This window comes from Heterodontus francisci, chromosome 6 (genome assembly GCF_036365525.1).
Source record: "Heterodontus francisci isolate sHetFra1 chromosome 6, sHetFra1.hap1, whole genome shotgun sequence".
Taxonomy (NCBI): Eukaryota; Metazoa; Chordata; class Chondrichthyes; order Heterodontiformes; family Heterodontidae; genus Heterodontus; species Heterodontus francisci.
In genome coordinates this window covers 97,887,912-97,896,085 of record NC_090376.1, presented here as the reverse complement: position 1 = coordinate 97,896,085, position 8,174 = coordinate 97,887,912, and the positions used below count along the sequence as shown (strand labels likewise).

Sequence of the window (8,174 nt, the reverse complement as noted above, 5' to 3'; positions counted from 1 at the left end):
TCCCAGAATTCGACAGTAGTACAGTGGAGCTTACGGTGTTTTTGCAGCAGAGGGAGGGGATCATTATTTTTGGTTTAAAGGCACAACGAGACCTGAGGTTTGACAGAATGAGTGCAGTGTGTGATTTTGTTCATAGCGAAATTGTCAATGTCAGTCAGTGCTTCGGGTGATAGCTTAGAGGGGTCTGGCACATTGTGAAAGAGTGGAAGGTGCTGAGGCTTCTTGGCCTTTTGGCTAAGATCAAGTGTAGTATCTGTTCTTATCAGTACTTACTTGGCAGGGGAGAAACCATGATCAGTGGCTGTTGATCCTGGGTATGCTTTGAGACCTATCTTCGAGCTTCAGGCCAGGGAGTGTGTAACACTGTTTGGGTGGTGGTGAAGGACAAGGAAGGAGATGCACCGGTTGATCATACCTTCTTCATCAAGAAAATCCTCATCAAATGCTGTGGATTCCAAGCTACAGACATCTTCTGCCTGCAGGATTTCCCCAGCAGTGGATATTTCGATGTGACGTTCCAGAATGTGGCGGGATGCATGAAGTTCCTGAAGGCATTCAAGGAGAAAGGGAACCTGGCGCCACTGTCGATCTTCACAGTGGAGCCACTCTTCACACTTCCGTCACAACGTGACCGGGTGGTGACAATTCACCTCTACAACCCCCATGTTCCTGTGGTGGATGTACTCACCTTTCTCGCCAGGTATGTCGAGGTGGCGGGCAGCAGCACTGATGTCAAGGACCCATTTGGGATTTGGACCAGCAAGCGGCAGGTCAAGGTGACCTTGAGGTTGGTGCCAATGGAGCCATCATCCACCCTCCCTCCAGCTTCGCTATCGGGGGAAGTCAAGGCTTCTTGGTCTACGCTGGGCAGCCCAGAGTTTGTCGCACCTGTGGCAAATCTGGTCACGTGGCAGCAAACTGCAGCACGGTTGTATGCAAGAACTGCAAGAAGGTAGACCATCAGACCAAGGACTGTAAGCAGAGTAAGTGTTGCAACTTGTGCGGGGCGGCAGGCCACCTCTACAAAACCTGCCCCAAAAGCTGCCTCAGTTATGCTCAGCTGGCAAGGTCCAAGGAAAGGCTGGGAGAAGGAACGATGAAGGCGTCCGGTGCTGGAAAGGAGACAAGTAACCTTCTCCGCAGTGAGGAAAGTCTACCTGAGGAGAAGAAAGAGGAGGCAGCTGAAACCTGCGACCCAGCACCTACCCTGCGCCCGGAAACCCCTCTTCCACGGACCGAATCAATGGAGGAGGAGGCACCAGATGGACAAACGGGTCAGTGGCAAGTGGTACAAAGGAAAACCACAAAGAAAAAACCTCCAAGCGGAACAGGCCACCACCCAAACCAATGGCAAGAGGAGGCTACCGTCTGAGACAGACGACAGCAGCTCCTCTTCACTGGACGAGGAACTGCCGGAACGACGGCACCTTCAAAAGAGGCGGCAGAACTCAAAGGAGCTGGAAGATAAAGCCCCCCCAGCCCCCGGGCACTGGAAGCTGTGATGGACCCGGCGTGCCCCAAACCCAAAGCGCCACACCTAGCGACATGGCCAGAGCATCCCAGCTCCGGGACACTGAGAGCAAAGACACGTCTGGCGCACCTCAGCTCCGGGAAGCCGGAAGCAGTGATGTTTTCGAGGAGGAACAGAGGGGAACAGCAGAGGACAGCCCAATCCTTGCTGCCGACAAGATCCCCCCTGATGTCACCCCAGCGGAACAAACCCTGCATGAAAAACCAGGAGGGGTTTCTAAGCCCAACGAACATGAAACAGCTTGCGTACATTATGGGTATGCAGGAACATCCCGAAGGACTGGGACTAGCAAGGACAAATGGTATGGGAAGCAACAACTAACTTGAAAAAAAAAATGGGTATAAGGATTGCTTCAATTAATGTGCGTAACATTAAAGCCACTACACGATGTGTTTCAACCTTGGATTACCTCGCCAAGGTCAAAGCCGACCTACTGTTTCTGCAGAGGTGTGGAATACCACACCTCAGCACCTGCAGGCAATGGTTGCGATGGTGGTACCATGGGCCATCGATCTGGTCAGGGGATAATGATTCCCGTTCCTCTGGCCTGGGTATTATGCTGCGGGGAGGTAACTTCACCATCTCCGAAGTTAAGGAGGTGGCGGGCGGTCGCCACCTCGTAGCAGATGTAATGTACAGCAATGCTCCACTCCAGTTGATCAACGTGTATACCCCGGTTCAATGCAGCGAGCGGCTGACCGTCTTCCAGCAGCTCCTGCTGCTGCTGGCGGCATCCAGGCCGGTCATCCTAGGCGGTGACTTCAACTGCATCATCGATGCAGCTGGACAATCCGGCAGAGATGACAGCAAACTGGACGCTACGTCCAGATTCCTAATAGAAACAGTAAAAGATGCCAAACTGCACGACGTCTTCAAACCTGCAGACGGAGCGCAGAGTCGATACACATGGTCAAGAACGGACGGGTCTGCCCGTTCCGGGATTGACTTCCTGTTTGTGTCCCTTGCTGTCACGGTCAGATCCACCGACGTCAAGCCGGTGTTCTTCTCCGACCATTGCCTCTTACTGGCTGACTGTCACTTACAGGACGACCAGCGGGTTGGCAGGGGGATATGGAAGCTCAATGCTACACTGCTAACCCCAGAGAATGTTGAGGAACTCAAAAGGGATTACAAAGGTTGGAGGACCGTGAAACCCCTCTTTGAGTCTCCAGTTCACTGGTGGGAGGTGATCAAGGAGAACATCACGAGGTTCTTTATCTTCAAAGGTGTTCAGAGGGCGAGAGAGAGAGACAGAGAGAAATTTCCCGAATCCAGAAAAGTATGCAAAATCTGCTCCGGCTGCAGACGATAGGGGTCAAGGTCAAGGAGGACCTCCATGAGGTGAAGAGCCAGCAGACCTCGCTCTTTGCCACGGAGGCCTCCAAGATCATCTTCCGGTCCAGAGTCTGCTCCATTGAGCAGGATGAGATGTACTCGCGTTATTTCTTCCAAAAGGTACACACAGAGAGCTCTGTCATCAGCAGCCTGAAGGAAGAGGATGGCTCGGTAACGTCTTCACAGTCCGACATACTAAGGATCAGCAAATCCTTTTATGCTGGGCTGTATGACGCGAAGCCCACAGACAGCAGAGCCTCCCAGTCCTTCCTGTCATCTGCAGATGACAGCATGAGGGAGAGACTGGACAAGCCGCTAACTCTGGATGAGCTGACAAAGGCCGTCAAGTCCTTTTGAGAGGAGTAAAACTCTCGGAAGCGATGGCTTACCGATTGAGTTGTATTCGACCCTGTGGGACTGGGTCGGCCCGGACCTGCTGGAAGTATACGAGAGTATGCTCCTGGCCGGCAGCATGTCAGAATCCATGAGGAAAGGCATCATCACCCTCATCGACAAGCGGAAGGGGGAGAGGGCAGAAATCAGAAATTGGCGACCCATCTCACTGCTTAATGTTGACTACAAGATTCTGTCAAAAGTCATAGCCAGTCGAGTCAAGTCTGCTCTGGAGTTGGTGATCCACCCTGATCAGACCTGCACTGTACCTGGCAGGAAGATCTCTGATAGTCTTGCGCTACTCAGGGATACGATCGCCTCTGTATGGGACAGGAGGGTGGACACCTGCCTCATCAGCCTGGACCAGGATAAGGCTTTTGACAGGATATCGCACACCTACATGATGGATGTGCTTTCCAAAATGGGGTTTGGGGAGGGAATCTGCAATTGGATCAAACTGCTGTACACAAACATCAGTAGTGCAGTCTCAATCAATGGGTGGGAATCAGAAAGTCTCCCGATCCAATCTGGAGTCAGACAGGGCTGTCCTCTCTCCCCTGTCTTGTTTGTTTGCTGTATTGAACCCTTTGCTGAATCTATTAGGAAGGATGCGAGCATAAGAGGGGTGACAATCCCAGGCAGTGGAGGCACTCAGGTTAAAACCTCCCTGTACATGGATGACATCGCCGTCTTCTGCTTGGACCCGCGGTCTGTGCACAGACTGATGAGCATCTGCGACCAGTTCGACCTGGCCTCGGGAGCCAAAGTTAACCACCTCAAGAGCGATAAAATGTTCTTTGGGAACTGGGCTGACCGATCTTTTGTCCCCTTCACCGTCAGGTCAGACTACCTGAAGGTGCTGGGGATATGGTTCAGAAGGGGTGCACCAAAACCTGGAAGGAGCGAGCAGCCAGTGTACAACACAAGCTGAGCATGTGGGAGCACCGATCTCTCTCCATTATGGGTAAGCACCTGGTCATCAGGTGCGAGGCGCTCACGTTGTTGCTCTACGTGGCGCAAGTCTGGACCATACCCCACTCCTGCGCCTTGGCGGTCACCCGAGCCATTTTCCGCTTCATCTGGGGATCCAAAATAGACCGGGTCCGGAGGGACACAATGTTCAAACCTCTGGATAAGGGTGGGAAAAATGTACCCAACATTGCCCTCATCCTGATGAATACCTTCATGTGCGGCTGCATCAAGCTGTGTGTCGACCTCCAGTACACAAACTCCAAGTGTCACTCCGTGCTGAGGTTCTATCTGTTGCCGGTGTTGCGAAGGATGGGCCTCGTCACATTGCCACGGAACGCTCCATCCAGTTGGACTGTGCCGTACCACCAATCCTTCGTGGAACAGTTTCTGCAGAAAAACACCTTTGAACACCAATCCATCAGGCAGTGGTCTGCATGGAATGTCCTCAAGGCCCTACGAGAAAAGGAGATGGTGGATCCTCAGATGGTTCCCCGAGCAGACCGCCAAAGTCATTTGGCGGAATGCCTCATCACCAGAACTTTCAAACAAGCACCAAGATGTAGCTTGGCTGGTGGTGAGAAGAGCTCTCCCCATCAGATCTTTCCTGCATGCCCGAAGTCTCACCCCCTCTGCACAATGCCCTCAAGGTGGCTGTGGTGGGGAAGAGACGGTTGCCCACCTCCTTCTGGAATGTGTCTTTGCAAAGCAGGTGTGGAAAGAGATGCAGTGGTTTTTGTCGAGGTTCATCCCAAGCAGCTCTGTAACACAGGAGTCTGTGCTCTATGGGCTGTTCCCAGGGACGCATACCAAGATAAACATCAACTGCTGCTGGAGGACTATCAATTCGGTGAAAGACGCCCTTTTGTCTGCCCGAAATTCGCTGGTCTTCCAGCGCAAAGAGTTGTCCACGACCAAATGTTGCAGACTGGCACATTCCAAGGTCCAGGACTACGTGCTGAGGGACGCACTAAAGCTTGGGCAGCCGCAGCAAAGGCTCAATGGAGAAAGACCACTGTGTAAGGACCCCCACCAAGCTGAACTAAGGGACTGGATCCATGGAAAACCCCTCGAACTGTATCGGGAAAATTTTCGTTTGCTGTAAAATGTATATGGCATGAAAAATGAAATGGAAGGGTTGTGAGGCAACTCACTCCTGTATTGAAAGAAACTGACCTCCTTTGCACTGTTTGTATTTTTTAACTTGGTGCTGTTTGGAACTGTTTTGTAATGTATTTTTTTTTACAGATTTTTATGAATAACATATATTTTGGAAATAAATTTTTGAAAAAAGGAAGGTGCTGAGGTTTGGCAGCACTGAGGCGATACTGATGTCCAGGAGCATTGGCAAGGAGGCCAACGTCTACCTGCCCTGGGAAGAGTAGTGTGGTTCAGTAGTAATGGTAGGATGCCACAGCACTGAAAAGGATCACTCGGTCTGAAAGCACTGGGAGTTGTACTCTTGGGTTTTGGCAGCACTTGTGGGATTCCTCAATTTGGAAGTACAGAAGAGAAGGAGCCAGCACTAGGGAGGAGTCTCAAGTTTGACAAAATTGTGCATCTTGGAATAAAGCAGCACTGAGAAGGATCCTTACCTTTGGCAGCCTGGAAGAGGATTTGGGGTGGAACAGCACTGAGGTATGCACTGGATCAAGCAGCATTGACCAGGAACATAACTGGACCAGCCATATAAATACTGTGGTTCCAAGAGCAGGTCAGAGGCTGAGTATTCTGTAGTGAGTAACTCCTCTCCTGACTCCCCAATACCTGTATACCATCTACAAGGCACAAGTCAGGTGTGATGAAATACTCTCCACCTGCCTGGATGAGTGCAGCTCCAACAACACTCGAGAAGCTCGACACCATCCAAAACAGGCAGCCGGCTTGATCGGTACCCCATCCACCACCTTAAACATTCACTCCCTCCACCACTAGCTCATAGTGGCAGCAGTTTGTGCCATTTCCAAGGCACAGTGCAGCAACTTGCCAAGGCTCCTTCAACAACATCTTCCAAACCTGCGACCTCTACCACCCGGAAGGTCAAGGGCAGTAGACACATGGGAGCACCATCTCCTGCAAGTTCTCCTCCAAGTCACACACCATTCTGACTTGGAACTATGTCACAGTTCCTTCACTGTCGCTTGTTCAAAATCCTGGATCTCCCCTTCCTAACAACACTGTGGGTGTACCGACACCACATGGATTGCAGCAGTTCAAGAAGGTAGCTCATCACCACCTTCTCAAGGGCAACTAGGGATGGGCAACAAATGTTGGCCTTGCCAGCAACACCCACATCTCCTGAAAGAATAATAAAAGCAGCACTGTGGAGATGGTGGTAGGTCAATAATAATCAACTCTTCATTTTTTTCTCCTTGATGCATTCCCACCCATCAGACTCGCCCTCAGCCTATTCTGACTATGAGACCCATCCCCGACCCAACAAGGCTATTCTTTGTGGAAGCCATTAATATGTCTGATGAGCCATTTATTAAGCACTATGTTGTACAGTTTGTTGCCTGCAACCACAACTACAGTTGGCAATCACTGTATTAAAAGACAGTGGCGCAGTGGTTAGCACCGCAGCTTCACAGCTCCAGGGACCCGGGTTTGATTCTGGGTACTGCCTGTGCAGAGTTTGCAAGTTCTCCCTGTGTCTGCGTGGGTTTCCTCCGGGTGCTCCGGTTTCCTCCCACATGCCAAAGACTTGCAGGTTAATAGGTTAATTGGCCATTATAAATTGCCCCTAGTATAGGTAGGTGGTAGGAAAATATATAGGGACAGGTGGGGATGTGATAGGAATATGGGATTAGTGTAGGATTAGTATAAATGGGTGGTTGATGGTCGGCACAGACTCGGTGGGCCGAAGGGCCTGTTTCAGTGCTGTATCTCTAAACTAAACAAGAGGGGTGAAATTGGACTCGGTAGCACCTGTTTTCTGAGCACTACGAGGTCCTTTCAGGTTCCAAAATGGCGTCCATGACATACACTTCTGACACGATGCCATTTTGGTAAAGGGGTTAGAGCATGTGCACCTAACACAACCAGAAGCATGTCGAGCAGGCAGAGCTTGATGTCCATCAGCATCATTTTAGACCTCCAGCCTACATCCACTCTTAAACTCACGCAACTGAACACGACATTAAGCTTGATGAAGGACTCTTCACAGCACTATTTAAAGAGATCATCAGCTACTTACAGGTTAGTTGCTTTATTATTTCTTCTGGTTGTTGTTGCATTTCTGCACATTATGGGTGTTTCAAGTTCCAAATGTCTACAGGGAATGGATCGGCAAGTGCTGAAGTACTTTTCTGATGGTTTCAAGGCTTCTACCAGTTGCTTATACTCATGGGTGGACTAATAGACCTTCCTCGTGGCATTGAGCATGACTGAGAGAATGAGCAACAGACACATAGACCAGAACAAGCTGTGAGAAGAGGAAGGAGGTGTGGGAGAAGGGCTCTCAGCAGGTGGCCATATCCACAGAGGGTGTTTAGGGAGCAATGTTTGTACCTGAACTGCAGTGACAACCAATGTTTGAGACGTCTGTGCTTCACAAAAGAGTTCGTCGCTGAAACTGCCAACTGCTGCAGCCACAACTCCAACCTCAGTCAAAGGTAATGACCACATTGCCAGTGACTGTGAAGGTGACCATGGCTATGAACTTTTATCTGTTTGGCTTCTCCAAGGTTGCTGTTGGAGATATTAGAAACATTTTGCAATTTGAAGTACACTGCTGCATAAGGGAGGTCACTGGGGCTCTCTATTCAAAGAGAGATAACTTTATTTCGTTCTCTTTTAATAGAGACTATTAGCACAGAGCAGGCGTAGAGGCATTAATAAAAACTAATAATTTCTACAAAGTACCAGCTAGATTTTAAGAGGGAATAGAAATTTTGTTTTCGACCATGGAGAGGCAGCTGAGACCTGTTGCTTGCAGTTCCTGTGC

General features: G+C 50.3%; 1 pseudogene; it reads left to right on the top strand.

Annotated features, from left to right (window-relative positions):
• Nucleotides 1–214: 214 nt before the first annotated feature.
• LOC137371623 (U2 spliceosomal RNA) lies at nucleotides 215–333 on the top strand (annotated as a pseudogene).
• The last annotated feature ends 7,841 nt before the right edge of the window (nucleotides 334–8,174 follow it).